The sequence below is a fragment of the Tympanuchus pallidicinctus genome, unplaced genomic scaffold (genome assembly GCF_026119805.1).
Source record: "Tympanuchus pallidicinctus isolate F22 unplaced genomic scaffold, pur_lepc_1.0 scaffold10, whole genome shotgun sequence".
Lineage (NCBI taxonomy): Eukaryota > Metazoa > Chordata > Aves > Galliformes > Phasianidae > Tympanuchus > Tympanuchus pallidicinctus.
Window position 1 is genome coordinate 21,872,990 of NW_026294619.1, and position 22,359 is coordinate 21,895,348.

Below are 22,359 nucleotides of genomic sequence, written 5' to 3' on the forward strand. Positions count from 1 at the left end.
TGATAGATCGGGATTTAATCAAATAACTGAAGACTATTTCTTTAGTGCAAATGAAGGTAATGCCATTCTTTTATCTATCTGAATTATGGAGGAATTATGGGATATCAGCATTAAACAATTACTTTTCCTTATGAAACTTGTGAGGAATATGCTGATGGAATCTCAGAAAAGTGCATCAATTTTAATTTGGAAGTATCCATAAGAGCAGTATCACAACTTTGTGCTGATATGCCCCATCAACTGCCCAAAGTTGTTAACTGCTCATTTTAAATTGCTTATTTTTCAACCGTTGATTCTTGTTGGACTTCATCTTTGTTAAACTGAAATTCACTATCTGAAATCCATTTTCTTTCTGCAAAGGTGCTTAAATGTTGTTAGGTCTTAATTTTGAATCTGGAGAATGAGAGTTCATTATGCCCTGTTAGTTTAAATTGCCTTATTTTAGATGTAAGAGTAGAAAGAAAAAATTGTCATTGTTTTTTATTTGTTTGTTTTAGAAACTGCAGGATGTCACTGAGAACTCAGAGTTATATGCTCATTTAAGCTTTTAGCTACAGGATTTTCTGTTAGATGGTCCTCAGTATTTTTCCTCACTCAGTTTCTGGCACAGAGTAGTTTAGATGTGTGTAGGCTGATTTTTTTGTTATAGCTCTATAGTGAAAAGAAACAAAATTATTCTAATTATTATCATTTAACAACCCATTTTTGTCTTTCTTGGAAATCAGAAGGGTTTTTTTCCTTTAATTTTCTTCCAAAGCTTTGATGAACCTGAGGCATTGTCACTGAATTCAAACCACAGCATTTGTGAGATGGTCCCATGTTTGGCACCATAATTAAAAGGAACAAAGCAGTACATTCTGTATGTATTCACACTGTCAGATAATTCTATGTACTTGTTTACTGTGCTATATTTTGTTTTTAAGCCTCAGGGTACTGTGGCCAGTCCTGCTAAGAGAGTGGAATGTTCGTTGGAGTTATTTTTACTTTTTCCAGGAGTACAAACATTGGGAACTGAAAGAGTTTACCATGAATGTGAGTTTCTTGAGGCTTTGAGACTCGGAGGTGGTGATTTCTCCATGTTTTTAATTGTGGACACCTGTTGCTTCCCAGAATTTTGAAATACTACATGAGGTACTAATTAAATATAAATGAATTTTTTTTTTTTTTTTTTTTTTTTTTTTTGTGACAGTTGAACTACAGAAGTACCACTAGCTGGTGTAAAATCTTTGAAATCTGTAATTAGGAAACTGACAAACTAAAATATAGGTATGTTGTATTTTGTATTACTGAGTAAAACAAAAAAATCCAAATTACCTTCAACTGCCTGATAGTAATCTGCTTCATTTCCCATTTTCTCTTTCTTCTTTAAAGCTGCTGCTTAGCTGAATGGCTGTGGGCTGTGTAGTAGGAACACAGTTGCTTCAAACTCACTACACTATTTTTCCTGAAAAATAGTTCTTATAAATACTTTTATGAATGGATGAACATCAACTCATCTGAGAATACTCAAGTATGCAATGTTGATATGAATTTGAAATTTTCATCACCATTATGACTGGGAGGGAATTACAAGGAAAGTGAAGTTTTCATTTTGGAATACCAAGTTACACAAGCAGAAAAATCCCTTCTTGGAGGTACTTACCTTGTTACACATTTAGTGGAGTAAAAAGGAGAGGATGTGCATGATTCATTTGTCTTATCCTTTGTCTTGCTGTAGTTTGATACACTGATGCAGACAGTTAGAAGAGGAGGGTAGCATGTGATCGTTAAGCTGCCATCTATTTGTAGAAGTAGCTGAGCTTCTTTGGCTTTGATTTAAAATTACATATTTTGTTTTAACTGAAGCTGTCTGGCAAATAATTTTTGCAAATGCATCATTTGGATATTTCTAGAGTCATCCAAAAGCTTGCTAACGAAACAATGACAGCATAAATGTGGTAGTATGGCACATGTGCTGGAATGAATTAACCCTACTCTACTTTATTGGTAGTCTCTCATGTATTTGTACTGTGGACTGAAGTTTGAGTGACATGTTGAATGGATGGTCTGACAGTCTAAACAGATCTTGACAGGAGTAGCTTTAGTCCTGCTGTGGTTTGCCTCTTTAGCCTTGTTGTTTTGACTTTGATTAATCAGATCTGCTCTGGTGAATCTCAGTTCCATCCTCAGAGGTAAAGCCCCTTAAAAACCCTCCCAATCTGTCTACCCAAACTGTGCAAACTACCTGTTGCACAGGACAGGGATTGAGGGCCTGTGCCACTTAAAGCAGGAAGGTTCTAGCTGTGAGGTAGCAGTGGAATGAACTGCAAGTGAACTGCATGTGACAGCATAGCTGGGGGTTACCTGCTGGAGCATTCAGGATTATGGAAGATCATCTTGGGCATTGTGAGTTTTAACTGTGAGATTTCTTACAATTACCTGCTGACTATACAGGTATTCCGTGCTGGTTGCACCCCAGGATATGATTGGCCTTCCTGGCTGCCTTGCCACACTGTTGACTCATGTTCTTGACTTGCTGTTGACCAAGAGCTCCCCCCCCAAAGCCATGTCAGTGGGGCTGCTATGCAGTTGTCTCTTGCCCCAGTCTGTATGTACAGAAAGGACTGTCCATTCCCAAGTGCTCTTGTTAAAATTCATGCAATTGGTGATTACTCAGATCTCAAATTTCTCCAGATCTCTCTCTCCAGGCCTCTCTGCGCTTGATGGGATTAACAACTCCAACCAATTTAGTATCATCAGGAGAATTGCAAAAAACACCTTCTGTCCTACCTCAGGATCATTTATAAAAAACAGTGAAGAGAACTGCTCCTAAAATGAAGCACTGGGAATAACATTCGTGACCAGCTGCCAGCTTGATATAACCCCATTTGCTATCACCTATCACATTATTGTCTAGCCCTGTTTGACATCTTGTCCAGAAGGATGTTGTAAGAAACAATAACAAAAGCTTTACTGAAATCCCAGAAGATAACATTAATTGGCTTCCCTTGGTCAGCTAGATCTGTGACCTTGTCCAAAAGGAAATTAAATAAATTAAACAGGACCTTTCCTTCATGGACCCATGTTGGCTGTGAGCAATTAAATTTCTAACCTAAATACCTCAGTAAACAATAAGCAGACTACTCATGCAGGCACTTCTAAGTACTGTAAAATTTAGGTTAGCATCAGCTGAAAAGAGTTCAGCTCTCCTTGTTACTCTTCAAAGACCAAGTGACCTCAAGAGGTCCCTTCCAACGTCAGTCATTCTGTGGCTCTGTTTTTCTGGAAATGCTCCCTGGTTGTGTGATGTTGCTGCACTCAGCACCCTATGGCCACGTTGCACCCTGAAGTTCTGCATAGATGTTCACTGGCAGTGTTTGTTCATAGGAGCAATTTATTAGCAAAACTGCACAGATTCAATCTTCCAGAGATAATGGATTTTTGGTGGTCACTGCCTGGATGTTACAACTCTCTCTGTTGCAAGCCTCCATGCAACATCATCTTCATCTGCATGGGATCTGGCTCCCCAGAATGTGGTTAGGCACAGCACTGCTGCGTTGCCTCTTCTATGGTCTACTAACACACCTCTCTTTTTGGCTAATTCTGCTGATGTCACAAATACTGCTACCATATCACTGTGCTTCTTGTCTCTCTCCCCACTCTCTCCTTTCTGTAGCAGCCCATTGTTTCTTGTCTTTCCGCTTGCTCTCCAGTTCTCTTCCCTTAATGTGATTTCAAGGAAAAAAATATGTTCAAGACAAACATACTTTATGTATTGCAGCACAGGAATTTCTAGTTTTCTGCAATTTTTTTTTTTGTTAGAAAAATTAGTACAAAGCAAAGAGAAAAAAGGAATATTATCTCTACATGAAAAAATAACATATCTTTAACAGAAGTATTGTCTTAAGTTCCTCCAAAATACCTCCTTGTTATGTTTGTGAGACTATGCCATTTAAATCAGTTGCTGGAAACTTTAAGATAGTTATCTGAAGTAAGAATTGTGCTATCTGTGATGCAGTTTCAAAGCGGTTCTGCTTTTCTCCTTTCAAGAAAGTTCCCGCACATTACTTGAAACAGCTGGTAGACTCCAATAATTGCCTTGATTTGCAAGGAAAAGAGCATCTGAGACTCTAGACTTCTCTACTGACTGGTGCAGTCATTTTCTGATGACAGGAAGGAAACATGTTTTGTTTTCTGATGAGGCTACATGTTAAACTTTGAATGATGTTGTTCTTATTTGTTTTGATATGTATAGGAAGGTGTACTAGGCTTTATGATATTCTTTGCAGAAAATTATTATTGAATGTGTTTACACTATGGGCATGCTAGAATATTTTCTTAATTTAACCTTCATGTTATTATATATGATAGACTTGGGCAAATATCAAAAGCAGATTGAGGGACTTGAAATTTTTTGCTGTCACAGAAAAGTAAGCTGCTGTATTGTATTGGTGCTAATCTGACAGATTTTGAGTGTGTTTTAGTTTCCCTTCATCTCACATGGATTCAAACACAGCAGCCTAACTCCCTGTATTAGATACAGGGTGGTATACAGGGACACATGGGAGAACTGCGAAACAGAGTGCAAGCAGTCTAAACCTGGGAAGAGCTGGGAGACAGCTTTTAAATTAAATGTTTTCCAAAGGCTTCCTGAATGCCCACAGGCTTGGAGCTGTGGCCACTGCCCTGGGGAGCCTGTTACAGTGCCCAACCACCTTCTGTTGAATAACCCTTTCCTAACCCACAACCTGACTCTTCCCTGATGCAGCTCCATGCAGTTCCCTCAGTTGATGCTGCTGCTGCCAGAGAGCAGAGATCAATGCTGCTTTTCTGCTTCCCTCACAAGGAGCTGTAGGCTGACATAAGGCTTCCCATCTACCTCCTCTGCTCTGGGCTGAGCAAAGCAGGGCACTTCAGCTGCTCCTCACGCATCTTGCCCTCCAGACCCTTCATCTCAGTGGCCCTCCTTTGGAAGCTCTGATATTGTTTTATGTCCTCCTTCCCAAGCCTACACACAGTATTCAGGTTGCCTTATCCCAAGTGCCAAGATCCATATGTAGGGACTGGGAAAACCTGACCAAAAATAACACTATTGTCTAGTTTGTGTTGAAACCCGACTAAAAGTGGTTGTCTGATCATTTAGCACAAAGACCAAGGCATGATTGGTTTTTATGCCAAGTGTGAATTAGTGATGAATGTGATTTATGCTTTGCGTTACTGACAGGGAAGATGTGCTTCTGCTATTTTGACAGTGGTTGTAGTATGACCAAGAGCTTGGCCAGACGGTATATGTTCTTCCGAGTTCCACTGCCAGTAGATTAACTAAACTTGACCAAGATGAGATCTGACAGTTCATCATGCAACGTAAAAACTGAAGTTATAATCCTGAAGAATCCTTGTTTTAAGAATTATTATTATTTTTTTTTTTTTTACAGAAACTTTCTTCCCCTAATTAGTCTGAGAAATCTTTAGGCCTGATTTCTAATCCTTAATATCCTGTTTGTAGTTTCTACATCATACTAACTTCCTTAATTTGCAAGAAGAGTGAGAATTACAAAAGCATTCCACTGTACTACTATTTGTTGTATTTGTCTATATTACCCTTGATTTTGAATGTCTTTTTGTATAATTATATTTTATGGCAAAGCATCACTGGATTCTCTGGCTCCTTTGTTATTCCCTTTGATTTTTGAACTCTTGGAGAAACTAGTATGGGTAGAACAATGCAAACATCTGTTTTCTGTGGGGGATTTTTGTAATAGGCAAGTAAGGCTGATTTATTTTATTTTGTCCAGTTGGACAGTATTGTCCAATATGCCATTATGGCAGAAAATACATATGATTATTGCTGGAGACTGTTTATCATTAATATTTCACTCGCATATGCTTCAGAAAACAGTTATGGAATTAAGTCTGCAGTTAGAAGTCATCTAAGCCTTCCTTCCCTGACTATGATTACTCTATTAAAAAAAGGGTATTAAAGTTTGCAATGCTAAGTCACAGCTTGAAACAGTGATTGAGCACCTGGTGGGGAAGGCAAGGTCAACCCAGGGGAGCTCAGGTGCAAGCACTGCAGCTGACTGACCATAAGGAGTGGAGCCAGGATTCACCCCTTCCCAGACCTCATGTAAGAGCTCACAGTGGAGGGAAGAGTATCTTGATCTCTGCATGCACAGGCCTCCCTGAAGCAAAGTCTTTTCCTTTTTTTCTATCACATCTAGTAGACTGTCCCTTATCTTAGTCCAAGACCTTGCTGCTGTTGCTTCTTGTAACATAGTTTAAATCAAATTATAAACTTACATAGTCAATTAACTGTATGCTTATTTTATCATATGTGCATATTCGGTATTTTTTGAGTCTATTAAGACATGCATTTTTTCTTAAGTCTCAGTACAAAGTAATACCAATCTTACACTGCAGTTGTCTTTTAATGATTTTTTTTTTTTTTTTTTTTTTTCTTCCTTTCAAGAAATTTCAAATGGTGCTAAACTAAAGGGAATGATTTAGGAGTATTCAAATGTGAAGGCAGTGCTACTGAACAGAGTATGTTTGCAAATGCTAGCATCTCATACATACAAGGTAAGGAAAGGTAGGAAAGCAAGGAAGTTAGCATAGCTAACCTGCTAAACATGTTAACATGGCTTACCTGTGTTATAAGCAGGAAGTCTAAATTCTGACTTGTATTTAAACAAGCACTTTTGTTGCTGAGGAAAGTATAGGAATATGCCATAAGAGCCAAATTCTTTCTAATGGAAAGAAATGCTTGCAGGACACACAGAAAAGATCCTGCTTTCATTTAGGGAAGATTGAGAAGAAATGTCATTTCTAAGCATATTAAGGGAATTATGAAATAAACTAAGCATGAAAATTAAAATAATTGAAAATAAATCAATATTAATTGACAACTGTCACTCTTCCTAATTTGCTTTGTTGTCTCTAGTAACTTGAAGGACTAGAGGCAACAAGTAGAATGGTACGCCTATTTCACAGGACTACCTGGGAAGACTTCCACTGAATAACCACAGTCTTCAGTGCTATGTCAACTCATTTCTCAGTCAGATCACTTCATAATTCTTTACGCTTAAGTTTTATGCAATATTTCCATTTTGTGAAGAATTGTTTTCTTCAACTGTTCTACATCACTATATTCCAGTTGTAATATCATTGACCTACAATGGAAGAAGAATGTAGAAATGATATTTGCATAATCTAATTGGCATCATTAACAATTTTTTCCATCATTAAGGAAAAAGCAGTGGTGTTTCTTGAGAGCACCATACTCCTGGGAACAGAGGAATCAATGTTTAATTGAGATTGTAATACTTTTTCTCGCTAGGCAAGACTAGTCAAAAAATTCCTACCACCTGAATATCAGCAGCTTCTTTTGAAAGAAAAAGCCAGATGTTTTCTTTTTAGGGGTGCTGGAAGAGCTGATATAGAATTATATATCACAGAAGACTAAATATGAGACTTGTCAGAAAAGTTGAAACATGTTGAACTATTTTATAGTGGAAGTAGACATAAACCTAGTTCTTCTGGGGACTAGCCAGAACACAAATCTTTTCAAATGCCTGAGGAAAACCTTGTGAATGATTGCAGTGCTTCAAAATCCAGTGACTGACCTCGACTGATTGCCCAGAGTAAAAATACTAGATGTTTGGAAAGGCTCTGTGTTCAGGGATGAACCATAAAATTTTGAAACTCTGTTTCTTATAATGTCAGTGTGTATTCTGTTTGAGTAGGGAATAATAAGAAAAGGTATCAGCTTTTATTAACTTTAGAATTATTTAAAATATGATTTTATTTAAATGACTTGTGGCTCTTTCTGTGTTGTGCATACTAATTTAAATGACACTTCAGCTAAAGATATGCCAAACAAACTGAAGCTTGCATGCTGTAGAGCTATCCTCTATAACAGTCATTGTTTAATATGATAGATGAAGGTCTCTGAAGGACATGCATATTCAGATGATGTGATGCTGGAGATAGTTTTGAGATCCTTTCTTAGAGAGCTAGATCATATTTCCAGTGCTAATAAAGTTAGTTCAAAACATTAATGTAACTTCTCTTATATGGAAAACGAAATCAAGCAAATGAGATGTGGTAACTTTAGCTAACTTACCTGACAAGTCTGGGGTTGTACTCAGAGTAGAGCTCAGTCTGTAACTCCACACCTGTACTCTACCTCTGCAGCCTCCTGCTCAAATTAGAGTCTTGAATTAATTTCTTCACAATGGTCATATAGCGGAGTTTTTCCTTTTGCCTGAACTTAAATCAAGCACCTAAAATACTCTGGATTCTAGCTAACATGCTTTGATTAACCTGCTCTTATCGTGTATTTTCGTATTCTCTTGTTTGATAATATCACAAATGGCACCAGATCCTTTTGCTTAAACTACTGATTGTGGGGCTTCCTAAGAAAATTGCTGTATTTTATTTGTGTACATCCTACTGATTGCAGTCTAATCACAGAATCATTTAGCGTGGAAGATGCCCACAGAGCTTTATCTAATCTGGTACTCTGTTCCACACTAGCTTACTTTCAAAGTTTGAGTAAATTTTTTTAGGAATTTTTGTCAAATTTGTCTTTGTCAAATTATCAAAGTCAAAAACATTTATTGAAGGGGTTCTGCAGCTTCTTTGGGTTCTCAGTGCCAAATATTTTTCTCCTTCTATTGGGAATTTCACTTGCTTTAGTTTCATGGAATGATTTGGGTGAGACTTAAAAGATCATCCAGCCCCAATGCCCTGCCATGGGTAGGGCTGACCCCTAACAGCTCAGGCTGCCCAGGGCCCCATCCAACCTGGCCTTGGGCATCTCCAGGGATGGGGCACCATAGCTTCTCTGGGCAGCCTGTGCCAGCATGTTGCTGCTTTCTGAGTAAAGAATCTCCTAAATTTTAATCTAAATCTACCCTCTTGTAATTTAGAGCCACTGTATCTTGCCCTATCATTGTTCTTGCTGATGAATAGTCCTTCCCATCTTTCAAGTAAAGCCACTTTGTGTATTGGAACTCTTGTTGCCTTGTCTCTGTTTGTCAGAGACTGTATTGTCTTCAATGTGTCAAAGACATGTCGGCACCTTCAGAGGTATTCTCTGCATCCAAACACTTGTCTTGGATGAGTTTACTTTGTAAGTATTTTGGATGAGTACTTAATACTTTGTAAGTACTAAGGGTGAGTACTTCGTAACTTGATTCTGCAATGGATAGTACTTTTCTCCCCTAATTTTCACTGTCAAAGCCGGGGAGCTGGGAGACCCAAGAACTTACCTGCTAGTGAGAGAAACATTGGGTATCTCAGCCTTTCATATATTATTTATCAGTTAGGTTACCTTTGTTATTCAGCAGGAAACCAACATGGTGTTTGTTTTTCTGCTGATGGGCTTGCTGATGTGTGAAATGAGTGCTAAGAACATCTTCCTTACTATCTTCAAACTGAGCTTCAGTTTGGCTTCTTGCTGCTGTCCTGGCATGTTCAGATGACACTTCCGTGTTCTGCCCAAGTAGCTTGTTCCTGTCTCCGCTACAGAGTCTTGCACGCTCAGAAAGCTCATCTTTCACTGACAGCGTGCAGAGCTTCTAGCAAAGTGTGGAGTAATTAGCTTGAACATAGGGGTTTGCATGTCCATACCCAGACTGAAGGTGGCATCCCCCATAGTGCTTTTCATATACACCTAACCTGTCAAAAAACGGTAAAATGAGTCTTGACTTTTCTGTTTTTGCACTGGGTGGTAAACTCAGCCTTCTACCACTGTGGCTGTGAGGGTTCTTACCATACTGTAAATAAAAGCACAAAAACGACAGGGTAATTAAATTGTTCTCAAAATACATTTTAAAACATTACATCACTCAGAATTTACCAAGGTTTTATTTTTAAGATTCCCTTTTCTGGATTGTAGAGATTCGAAGTGGGTGATAATACTGTACCTAAAGCAGATGCCATAGATACAGCTGCATGGTTAAAAATATGCACTTTTTTGGTGTTTTTTTTTTTTTTAGAATACTTGAAAAGTTTGTCAGGATCTTGAGTTTAGCTGCTTTAAAGATAAAGCAGGAAGCATGAATGTAATGGTAACTTGCTAATTGAAAGCATGAGTTAGTCAAGTGCCATCAGTTTTAGACTGACAAGAGGTTTTTTTTGTCATCTTGTGTGACTACCAATATAGAATATTTATTGTACCACGTCCCCTTTTCATTCTAACCATGACATCTTCCAGGAAAAAAAAAGTGTGCAGTATCAGCTTGATGACAAATGAGATTATCCTACTTTGAAGTTTCTAAAAAGAATGTGAAAGGTTAGGAAAACAGTACAATCCCCCACCACTTTCTATGTTTTCTTCCTCTTTTCTTCTGCAAGAGGTACAGATATTGAGAACACTGCTGTGTATAAATGGACAGAGTATGAAAAATTAGAAGGCTGTTGATTTGCTGATACTGAGGAAAAAGCAAACATGGAATGGGTTAGTAGATGTAGCAGGCTAGTGTGTCCATGTGCTGAGTTATTCACCTTTTCACAATTTTTAGTTATAATAATATTCTCAAAAAGATAAATCCATGAAAAATAAAATTGAAAAAGTAAGAAGACCACTAGTGATAATGACAGTTCAACACAATCAGAATTTCATTTAAAAAAATTAACAATAAAATGAGTTAGGCTTTGATACGTGCTAAATATACTTTAAAGAGCTATAAGAGCCAGATAAGAAAAGAGCATCTTGAAACTCCATTGTAAACTTGAAGAGAACATCACACAAGGAACAGTTTGGATTGAGTTACTTTGGTTGGAGACAGTGAGCCTTTGTCCCGTGACCACCAGAAGACCCCACTGCCCACGCGTAAGAGGGAGGGACCGTATGCTGATGGGTTCTCAGAAATATAATGAATATGTATACGAATTCTGGGAAAAACACTGATTATGTATTAGTTCAGCCTATATCTGTACCAACGTTTTGTCCTACTGTGTGTAAGTTCGGAGGAGCTATCCCCCTTGCACCCAGCTTGGCACCAAATGCTGAATAAAAACATACTTGCTTTATAACCTAACTCTGGGTTATAGAGTTTGATTCCATAAATCACTATTAGAATTAAGGTGAAGTCAGTGAAGTCAGTGAATATATTTGCTTTAAAAGATATTTTTCTGAACATTTGAGAAGGAAACTAGTTATACTCTAACCACACATTTTTGTTTGAATTCCCACAAGACTTTAATCACTTTCTCTTTTAATATTTTCCTTCGTTGATCTTGTTATAAAAGGGTTTTTTCACCCTTTCTGTAAGGAGAAGGGTATTATTTCCTTCCCTTCAAATGCTGCCTGTACAAATGTCAAAATTCACAAGTTATTGAGCTGCCAAGTCAAAGAGAATTCCATGACTGTATTTGAAAAGAGCCCTTTGAAATGGGAATGAAATGAACTTCTGAATACTGCATACCACTCAGTGATAACAAAAATTCATAGTGGAAAATGTCACTGAGCAGCAAAACTGGGTGTTTTTTGTAGAGGTATAATAGGTACGTGTTTTTCCTAGATGTCATTTGTTGCATACAAATGTTGTTTCTAAGGCAAGCCAATATTCATTTCAGCAAGGAATCATATTGTTTGCATTGAAGAGCTGATCAGCACAATTCTGAGCCTGATCTCTGTGCTCAGCTAATCAGAATGATACTATTGAGTGTGTACGTGAAATACACACAGCATGTCTTAACATTCCTCCTAGTCAAGTGTATTGTGGATACAAGTAAAAGAATAGATTTGCCTCAGTCTTTCTTGTATTTTTGCAGGCTAAGGAAAATTCAGGAAGCATCCTATTTATCTAATTTATAGGACTACACTAGTAGGAACTATAGAGAAGTTAGTTCTTCTTTGATTAATAGTGACTAAATTTAATTGAAGAGACTAATATTTAAAATGAACAAGCTCTTTATGCACTCAATATACTACAGTATTTTTAATGTCTTCATCTGGTGATTATGGTAATTCCTTGCACTTTTTATTAGAAAATATTTGTGATTTCAAGCAAAAAACCCCAATTTTTACTATTTCTCTGTACTGAAAATTGGCTTATTTTAGTAGTTCCAAAATGTGATATATCCTCTTAGTTCCTTTTGAGCTTGTTTAAGCAACACACTATTTTGTATTCTCATTTATTTAATTTCTGTGGACTAATCAGAGTGTAAATTGTATTTGAAATACTACAGATCTTTGCTTTTTTTCCTCTCTCCTAACTACGCAGAGGATGATTGAACAATGCCTTCATTGAGAATGGTGTACGGGAGGAAGACTAGTCACCTGGTCTGCCCTTACAGAAATACAAAAGGTCTTTATCTTTGTGTTTCTATCCAGAATATGTATAATTCTATACTTCACATGCTTATGATATTCCAGGAGGTGGCCACTGCACTTGCAGATCATGTAAATGTCTGAAATGCTTTATAAGAATAGGTGTAAATCAAGAGGGAAGCAAACAAAATAGAATGTGCTAATGGGCTCAGGAATGCGAGTTGCTTGTTTTTATCAAATGAGTTGAATTTATAAGACTTTATTTGCAGACTAAAGAAAAGCTAGTATTTACATTATAAAGCAGTGATACATTTTATTGCTCTTACAAAATGCTGTGTATTCTTCAGCACCCTCTACTGGTCTTGGATGAAGCAAAAGTTGAGCAAGCATATACAAAGCAAGCAAACAAAAATAGTTTTTTTTTTTTCCCAGATTTCAGTTATGACTCCATTTTTGCTTCTGCTTTTACCAAGATACAGTTTTTTGCTTGTGAATCTTCAAGTCCTGCAGCAGAGCTGTTGGAGCTTGATGATTCTTGAGATCCCTATGATTCCACAAATGCTTTTCAAATGCGACTACATTAAGATGACTTAGTCACCTTCCTGAGGTGCAACACAACCACAACCACAGTTTCCTCTTTGTCTCTTATTTTGCTGTACAAGATTAGGAAGCAAAGAAAGGAGTTATGCTGCAAGTGCAAGCAGTCTTGTGTATTTGTTTTTTTTTTTTTTTTTTTTTGGTGGTTTTTTTTTTCGTTTCCTTCCAAAGAAGAAGGGAAAGAGAGCTATAGGCAGGAAGGACCTTGCTTCTGTTGGAAAGCTGTTCCAAGGAAATGAATAATAGAGAAGTTAAGGGAAGCTAGACAGCAAAATGCAAGCTAATCCATCTCACATTTTCCTTTTAAGAAGGATCTTCTTCAGCATCTCACTTATCTTTGAAGAATGTGTTAGTTTTTCCACTGTAACCTCACAAATAGCTAAACAGTTCATCCCTATGGTCTGTGTGCTGCTTCATGTGAAAAGCTTTGTAATAAAAAAGCAATATTCTGAACAAAGCTGTGAGTACAGTAGAAAAAGTTTGCACAGTTGAATCTGAGAAGAAACAATCTTAGAGTTTTCTGTACTGCTGCAAAGATTTTAGCAAGTCAGAAGGTGGCTTGTCTGACTTTCAGAGTTTGGGAATGCTGCTGAGCTGCAGGAATTTCTCCTTAGCACACTGCTGCCTCTTTTTTTGAGTATAGGGACATATTGTGCAAGGTAATTTAGGAAATGATAAAATATTAGTTTACACCAACTGCAGCCACAGATGTGTTCATCTACCTACCCACTGAATTTTAGTGAGAGAAGCTCATCAAGTCAGAACGTGCAGTTTGTTGCACTGCACCAACAGAAATTATTGTTGTTAATAAAGATCAATCTTTATTTCTGCAAAATAAAATCATTGAATGGTGCCTAGTTTCCATGAAAAGATCTTTGTAACTAGGCATGTATTTCAAATCACTGTGACAGTATTACTGTCTTGTGATTTTAGTACTTGTTTGAAGAGTACTGCAGTTTAGGGAGGTATAAAATTTCTTAGAGCAGTTTGTATGCAATTTCAACAAAAACTTACTGCGTTTCAAAAAGATTGTATAGAGGTTAAATAAAGAGTGAATTACTCATCACTGTGCTATGGCAGGTGGCATTGAACTGAAAATCCATCTTCTCCTTCCTTCAAATATTAGAATTTATTGCTGCAGAAAATAATAGCTGCTAATTTTCCAACCAACCACCTGTAAAGAACAAGTCATTGAACAGATATGATGTGATTCCGCCTCTCACCGTGTACTGTACCTTCAACTAACTTTATTACCACTACTTGAATAAAAGCGTATTTCAAGTGTAGGGCAATTATATGGTTCTGTGCCTTGTATACTTGTGAAAAATAGTAATTTACTGACATAAAATTAATTCTGTGCTCAGTTCACAGATCTAACTAGCTTAGGGTAAGAGTATTTCTCATCTTAAAAATCTAAGAGTGCTAGAGAATTGGTTTGGTGTTCACTATTCATATTGTATTTTGACAGAATATTGAATCTAGGGTAGATCTGTAGACAGTTGTGATAGTAATGCCATTATATATTGACGGTGTAACATAATGCCATTTTTTCCTGTACAAAATTTCCTTTAATCTGTATTTAATTCCTTTCATCTGAACGGAACCATGAATAGTGGTGTTTGTACTCACCATAGGAGAAATTTAGCAGTGATAATGCAGATTTTTATTGGTTTAAATGTTTGGAGTTTTGTCTCTTCTTTCTGTATTGTGTTGGCAAACTCAAAAGATCCAGGACCACCTTCTTTGTAATATAGCATGCTTGTATAGTAGCCGTGTTGGCTGTATTGATATTGTGGGCCTTGAAGGAACTTGTGATATTTTTATATATATGTCTGAAACCTTAATAACTCCTTTTCAGAAATACTGAAAAATAGAATTACTTTTTACAACAGTACCTGACCTGTAGTCCAGAGAATGTGTTTTGGTCTTCTGATTTGACTCAGTGACAAATGTATGCCAAATCTAAGCCATCAGAAGCTCTTGTAATTGGGTAATCTCAGTTTGAGAGGGGATGGGGATTACCAGCAGGACAGTTATGTTATTTGCCAACTGTTTCATTAGTTCTTAATGTGGAAGATTCTAGGTTAGGAGGAGACACGAATGACCATCAACAGATTTCTTGAGATTTTCTCAGATGAGACACTGTTGTCAGAGTTGTTGTCAGGAGGATTTTTGATCTTCTGGTAGGTGCTATGAAAGCTCCAGAAGGCATCTTGAAAGATGAAGGAAACAATCATGATAGCATTCTGTGATTCTATACAAAAACTTTTTCCAGTAAGTTCACTGTTAAACTTCTGCATTCTTTGCCTTGATATTCCTCTATCCCTAGACATGGTTGTTAACTTTATTCAGGAAGCTGTAGGTCGTAAGGGGGAATGCCAGACAAGAAGCATTCACTTGGTAATGCATGGAAACTGGAAGCAGAGTCTGATACTATTAAATCCTAGATTTTAAGGTGTTTGATGTCCCAAGTTTCTTTCTTAGAGCAATCTGAAGAACTGTAAAACATCACTTTGTGTTCATATAATAATCTGAGATATACTTTCAGTCCAGATGGCTTTTTTTTGCTACTTCTATGGGTCTATGAATAATTACCTATTCACTTGTCTGAGAAAACGTGAGGGTTGTTTATCTAAGAGTATTTATGAAGTTGAAACACTCTCAGAAGTATTTTGGGATGAGAACAGATGGTGAATGCATTACTCAAGAGTGATGCATCCCCAGGTGATCTATGAACGCCATTTTGTTTCCACGGATGTCAATAAGGAGCCACTAGTTTCTTGAGGTGATCTTGTTAATTTCAAATACAAGTTTTACAGTTTATCTGTAAGGCTCTGAAGAGCAATTAAATTCACCTATGCTAATCAAAGGCTTAATGAGCTTCATAAGTTTTGATGATAGCACTGTTCTTTTCTTCTTTAGGTAGTATCATTTGCTAAGAGGGCTATAGAATTTAAGCACATAAATGTCACATTCTCGGAATAAATGTGCTTTCTTGCAGGGAGGCCTTTAAAGTTCTGACTTCATTTTATATCCTACACAGGATAGGTCTTTTGCAGAACATCTATCTGACAGAACGTCAGACAGATATTCTAGGCATAGTCTATCCAGGCTTCTACATGTATGTAGTATTGATACCATAACTTTTTCAAAGGGTGGCTTTTGTCTGACAGTTGTTTCCTATGTACATCAAAAGCAGCAGTGAAACCTCTGTAGATGTGTTAGAATTTATTATTAATTTTTAATTATTAATTTTAATTATTTTATTATTGAATATTAATTATTAATTCTAGAATAAAACCCTCAAAGGATTTTTAATAGATTGTGAACACTCGTGGTTTTTCATAACCTTGACAAACCTCTTAACTGATAGTTGTGAGCTCTAAAATAAAGAAAAACTAGTTGATGCAATCCTCTGGTGTGAAATATTGACAATGTAATGTGAAAAATATGTATAACAACATCCACAGCGTTTCTATATGATGAACACCAGTCTGATATCTCCCTGTGTTTTCAGATGTATCTAGACTTTTCAGCCTATTAATTTTGGATTAATTTCTTCTCTATCAATGTCACTTCAGTGTGAGTGAATAAGGAATAAGTGCATAGAGGTGAACTTAAGTCATTCACATGATATTTTAAAATGTAATAAATGTCCCCAAAGAGCCAAAATCATATCGAAACTTGTATTTTTATAACTTTGTTAGCAATTGTAATTGCTGCATGGCAAAAGCCTTCATGGCAGCACACAAATGATCCTGTAAGATTTACTGAATGGAAGAAGCTTTATGTTCAGGAAAAAGGAGAGTTGCTGAAACTGAGGTTTTTGTAAAAATAAGATAAACTTTCACTAATTATAAAAAAAAAAAAAAAAACAACTATTTTTTATACAGCGCATGCAAGCAAATGTGTATAACTTTGTGAGTTTTATACAATGAACAAATTTGACAAGCATACTCATACCCTCTTCACTATAAAATCACATTCCTGTTGTGCTATATTGACTGAAGTTAAATTCAACTGAATGATGCTTAAAAGGCTAATTTTGTGTGAGAATAGGAAGGGTGAAAACTGTATAAAATGCAATATTCCCCACAACATGTACGTATTCTATTTGCTTTAAAGTGCGTAGTTCGATTAAAAACATTATTGGAGAATTGCTTACAATTTCTAATGTTTTTGGAAACCTGACCATTCTAACTACTTACAGACATTTCATAGACAAATGGAGACAAATCTAGGACCCCTTCCTTCCACTCCCCCCCCTCCAAACACACACACACACAAAACCCAGTTATTGCATTGTTTGAAGTTATTCACATACATTTGTTGTAAACTTGAAATGCTGCTAGAATGCATTTAAAGCACTAGAGAGCAATGGAGAACAGAAGGAAAATCCGTATGTGTAATAGATAAAATGATGCCTTGAACAGAGAATAAACATTTAAAATATCTTACAAACAGTTTAAAACAAACAGATATAAGTACTGCCCTAATATTTTTGGACTCCTCTTGTAGGCTTATATTAGTCTCTTGGAAAAGAAGAAAGAATATACATATAAGCATACAAACTTACAGCCTGTATGCTTATGAAATCAGAAGGAAGTTGAAGACAGACTTTTCCAAATACAGGAGGGTAACTAAGATATTGTTTATTAAGTTAACTTCTCTGATTCTCCATTTATCCTTCCTTTTTCATATTTCATCACTTCTGTGGAAATTGATATCCATGTATTTCGAGACAGTCTTTTTTCTCTTGATAGAAATTCAAATAGGTGTTCACATTACATTGGAATCAAACTGGAAGCCCACCATTTTCTCAAGACTGTTTCAAAGATGTGTTGGCTAACAGCAGTAGGTTAAAGAGGCATGACATGGTGATAATTTTGTTGTACAACAGGGAGGTATTTAAACACATGAACTTCAATTTGTGTGCAGAGGTGAACCCTGCAGTATTTTAAACCATATTAACCTTTTTCTTTTTTCTCCTCTAGCTTAAACAGTTTCCAAAGTCCCTCATGTAAGCATGCTCTGTTGAGCTGAGGAGCAGCTGACACACATATTGATGGGGTAGGTGAATACCACATCTTGGGTAGGGAATATGAAGGAAAGAGGAGAATGTTCAAGAATGTATGGAGTTATGAGCATCTGGATTCTTAGTAGGAAATTTGAATCTTGAGTGCTGTTAAGACATAAAAATCATTAAAAGGAGTCGAAGCAGTTTATTTCCAATTTAATAAAGTAATTTCTATTTTTGTATGTAATATTGTGGTACAGATAACACAATACTATGTGCTAACAGGAGAGCCTGATAACGGTAATTGTTACATTTGGAGTTGGAGAAGCTCTTAAAAGCCTGCTCATTTTTAACTCAATTTTAAGGCTAGTAATTTAACTATTTTTTTATTGATTAAACCATTTCCAAAACAGTTATCACAAGAGTTTACCACACCTTTGTCAAAGAACAGTAATGAGATTTTTATCTATTTATCTAAGTAGTTAAAGGAATTTGGCAAATTCCTTTCTTTGCTCTTATGTTCAAGTTAGATCAGCTTTTCTAAAACTGGACAGAAGGAGCTTTAATTTTTGCCACTAAAAATGTATGTGGTATATTTGACAGTGTTTGATCCTAATGTTGAAGTCAACCAGAATTTTCTCTTGCTTTCAGAACAAGTAGGATTTCCTTCTCAAGATATAATTAGAAAATGCTTTTCAGTGTGAATTCTCAATCCTTTCAGTATCTTTGTCTTTAATAACACTCATCTTTGGGACTTCATCTGTTCCACACTGCTACAGTATATATTGCTAACTGCTCAAATGCTTTAGACAAGATGATGATTTCTGCTATGCAGTGCATTCATCATGACAACATAGCTTTTACAATAATTCCTTATGTATCTTCCACATAAATTTAAAATTACTGAAGAAAATTGTATTTCTTAAGATCCTCTGCAAAGCAGAGCAGTTGAAGAAAATATAAAGATATGTCAATGAAGACATACAGGCAAGGAGACTAATATATTGAGAACTGACTACAGTATGTCATGTTGTAGTTGCTGTAAATACAAAAGAAATTACTAGAATGTAGATCTTGTTACTGAGTTTTTTGTCTTAAGAATGTAAGCAGAAAAGTAATCTCTACTTAATTCTTAATATATTATGCTTATTACATAACTTTAGAGGTCTGTTTCCTCAAAAGTAATAGACTTAAACTGGGGCATGTTCAGAACTAAAGGATGCAAAGATCACCATGGGTAATTAGCAAAGCTGCTTTCTAATCCTTAGGTGGTTTGCAGTGCAGGAATCTCTCTACATGAATCTCTGTCCTGGTTTTTGGTTCTGTGTCAAAAACTGTACCATCAGAGCTGAGCAGCAAAGATTACTGTCACACTCCTGATTTAAAATTATTAAGTGATATTAAAATTTACTAAGTAGGAGAGCCAGTTTTGTTGGTCTGCTTCTAGTGAGAATGCTTTCCAAACACAATAAGAGTGTGTGTCATTGGTATATGACTGAGATAATTCTGTTAAATGTAGATCACAAATAGAGGTGCCTTGCCCACTTTGTGAACATTTATGTCTCATTTAAGGTATTTATTAAACATAAGATCTGACCTTTGTGGCACTTAGATTTTTTTTTATTATAAAAGCAAACAGATTTCACTGTCTTGATTCTAGAATCTGCTAGGATCGTTGTCTGTTTGGTGAGCTGACATGTTGTTTAATGCAGATATTAGAAAAATAGTGGTCTGGTTTTCAGTATCAATCAAGTTAATTCTGGCTTCTGTTACTTTGATAATAAGGGGAACAGAATAAACAGGAAGAGTAGCCTTTGTAGCAAAGCGGAATTCTTCTCCTACTCCACAATAATTAATTTGTCATGGGAGTAAAGGAAGAGCGTTGTTCCTACATCTCTACTCAGTTAATGTTGCCAGTGTTACCAGTTATTTCTACTTCTAGGCCTTGTCTCCCCTTTGCTAGAAAACTGGCATCACTTTATGATTGGCTGTTCATCGTGTTTCTTTATGGTTGAGTCAGGAATCTTTTTTAAAATTTTATTTTTATAAATCTAGCCAAGTTATTAGAAGTACAGAGAACAATACACACGTATTTTGTGGTTTGACATTCTTAAACAGCATGAGGGATGTCACAGCGCTGGGAGGTAAATTTAGATCCAATGACTTCTGAGACATCTTCTGATTCACTGAAGTAAGGCTGCAGTAGCTGTTTCAGCTCATTTACCTTGAAAACAGAGAGGATAAGCAGGGTGGTTGGACCCTGGTTTTGTGGGATTGCTGAAACTTTTTCCTTGCTCTGAAAGGAAACAGTAAATCCACAGAATCAGAGTACTGAAGTTGGAAGGGCACTTGAACTTTTGAATACTCCTCCATGCAGGGTCAACAAGAGGAGGTTGACAAGGACTTTGGTCAGGTTTTGAATAACTCCAAAGATAATTTGCCATCCTAAAGATTAGGACTTAAGTCTTCATAATTTAGAACTGATCTACTGTAGCAAGAGGTTCAAAGTTGCAACTTATATTCATTTTTTTTTTTTTTCTTAATTTTAAGCCCTAAATCATGGGTTTGATTGAAATTGAAATATGTTAAATTCACAGCTGTCAAAGCTGAGATGCTATAGAAAAAAATAACCAGTTCACAAAAGCAAGGAAGAAGCCTAGCAATGAGTGAACCTCTGGTACCTGCCTCTCAACATCCTTCAGCTGAAGATGTAAAGCAATCCAGCCATGTATGAAATAGACTCCATTACTTGAAAGTTATATTCTGCTCTCCTTTACTGTGCTTACTGTCTAATTTTGTTAATAGTTTGTTCTTGCTGATTAGTGAGAGAAAATGTCTGGATTAAGTCTTTAGCCTGACCTGTGTATGACTGTTGTGATAGGTATAGATAGCCATATAATGAATGCATATGAACTATATTTTTTCCTCCTTCAGAATACTTTGTGGAAAGCTGGGAGGTGACACAGCTGTATTCTTTGTCTGCCTTTTAAAATAAACTAAACAGCTTTGTGTTTCCAAAACATTTATTTACATGTTTGAATTTCAAACAGAAGCTTGGACTGTTGTTTTCAGTCCCACATATGCAACAATTTAAAGTACTGACAAGTAAGAACGGAGATTGTTTTAGAGACATTCTGTCTGGCTTAACAAACTTAATTTCCTTTTAAGATAAGATTGCCCACCTAGTTGATGAGAGGAAGCCAATTGTTGTAATCTTCTTGAAATGACGTGTATGTATGTGTGTGTGTGCCTATATATAAACCAGCAACAAGAAGTACTAACACTGGTATCAAGCAGGTGAGGCAATACTTACTCTACTTTCTGTCAGACAAATGAAGCCCCATTTAATCTAAGCTCTAAAACAGAACTGCATTCTCCTTCATTTGTGAAGCATGATTATACTTGGGTAGAGTATTTCTGAACATTTTATTTGCCTATGCATTGTAAATATGTGACTGTCTATTAAAATCAGCTTTAACAACATCTGCAGATGTTTTAGGTGTGTAAGTCCTCATTGTTTCCATTGGCAGAAGAATTTAGGTCATTAATATCAAGTTTGGATGAGAATTTGTGTTAAAATGAAAATCAGTCCTTTGTCTTAATCTTATCATGAAGTTTCACTTCAGGGAGCTGATTTTTGACTTGCAGATAACCAGCTGTGTTTGTAGTTAGTTTACTGCTGAAACCTTAAGTACTTTCTTGCTTTAGTTTCTCTCTTTTTTTTTTTTTTTTTGTTCTTTTTTTTTTTTTTGTGAGTGAGAGGAAGAAGCAAGGGTGTATGTTTCTACCCTGAAATGTGGCAAAAAGGCACAGAAGTGGCTTTTTTCTTTCAAAGTGTTTTCATTAGAATTGCAGTAATGAGGAAAAAGTATTGTGGTAGTAAGAATCCCAGCTGTTCAGTGCATTTTTCCTTAAAGCACTTCTTTGTTGAGTCACTTGATGATTCTTTTATACCCAAGTAATTGTATATGATCACAACTATACATGACTTTGTGTACCCAAGCCAGTGGAATAATACTTTCTATTTCTTTTAAATACCTCTCTTAGACAATAAGTTTAAGGGAAATTATTTAGGGTAATTGTTGAATTCCTTTGGGTAAAATTCATTGCTGTCTTAATTGCTTTTAAGCCTGTTGATAAATCATCTGATTTAAGAAAACATTACACTACTTCAATTTGAAAGTATCTTAAAAATTTATAATCATTTTAAAAACATTTTTGCACAGAAAATTTGCTATTGGAAGCTGTCAAGTGAACTAATTGAGTAGGTCCAATCTATCATACTTTGATTTCCCAAGATTGTGGAACGGTGATAGGGACTGAAATATGAACAGTAAAGCTGTCAATAGATGGGTGATTTTTGATTTAATTATGTTTTCCCTCTCATTCCATTCCAGGGAGGTAACTGAGATGTTTTGCAGAAAAAAGGTGCATGTTTTCCTTGCAAATTGTTGAGAACTAGGAATTGGATACAAGTACAGTATAC

At 36.2% G+C, this 22,359-nt stretch overlaps 1 long non-coding RNA gene across 1 annotated transcript in view; it reads left to right on the forward strand.

The window, feature by feature from the left end:
* LOC128072981 (uncharacterized) overlaps nt 1-22,359 on the forward strand; it is a 103,670-nt gene continuing 81,311 nt past the window's right edge. Inside the window, exons 1-2 of the long non-coding RNA XR_008202572.1 lie at nt 1-56; nt 994-1,131. This is a non-coding gene — a long non-coding RNA (uncharacterized LOC128072981). The remainder of the gene's footprint in view (nt 57-993; nt 1,132-22,359) is intronic.